The following is a 337-nucleotide window of genomic DNA, read 5'->3' as shown; positions in this document are numbered from 1 at the left end:
GCCCTCCGGCTCGCGGGCACCGGGCTCACCGCCGACCCAGCACGCCCGAGAGGCAGCGCGGCCCCGGGGCCCCGTCAGGGCATGGATTCTCGCGGGAACTCGGAGCGCTGCCTGCAGGGGAACAGAGAGAGCGAGAAGGGAGTTACCGCCGGAGCCTCCGAGGGCGCGAAGGCCGAGGCGGCCCGCCTTCCAGCACGGCCCGGGAGGTTACCTCCAGCCGCCGCCCAGCGCGCGGGCTCCCTGCGGCCTCCGCCTCCTCCGCCCAGCTCTGCCGCCGCCGCCGCTGCCGGAAAAGGCGCCGAGGAAACCGCCTCACTTCCCCTCCCGACCACGCATG

Source organism: Carlito syrichta, unplaced genomic scaffold (genome assembly GCF_000164805.1).
Source record: "Carlito syrichta isolate Samal-C Ts95f unplaced genomic scaffold, Tarsius_syrichta-2.0.1 Scaffold308903, whole genome shotgun sequence".
Classification (NCBI taxonomy): Eukaryota; Metazoa; Chordata; class Mammalia; order Primates; family Tarsiidae; genus Carlito; species Carlito syrichta.
The sequence above is the reverse complement of the archived record's forward strand: the minus strand, read 5'-3'. Positions refer to the sequence as shown.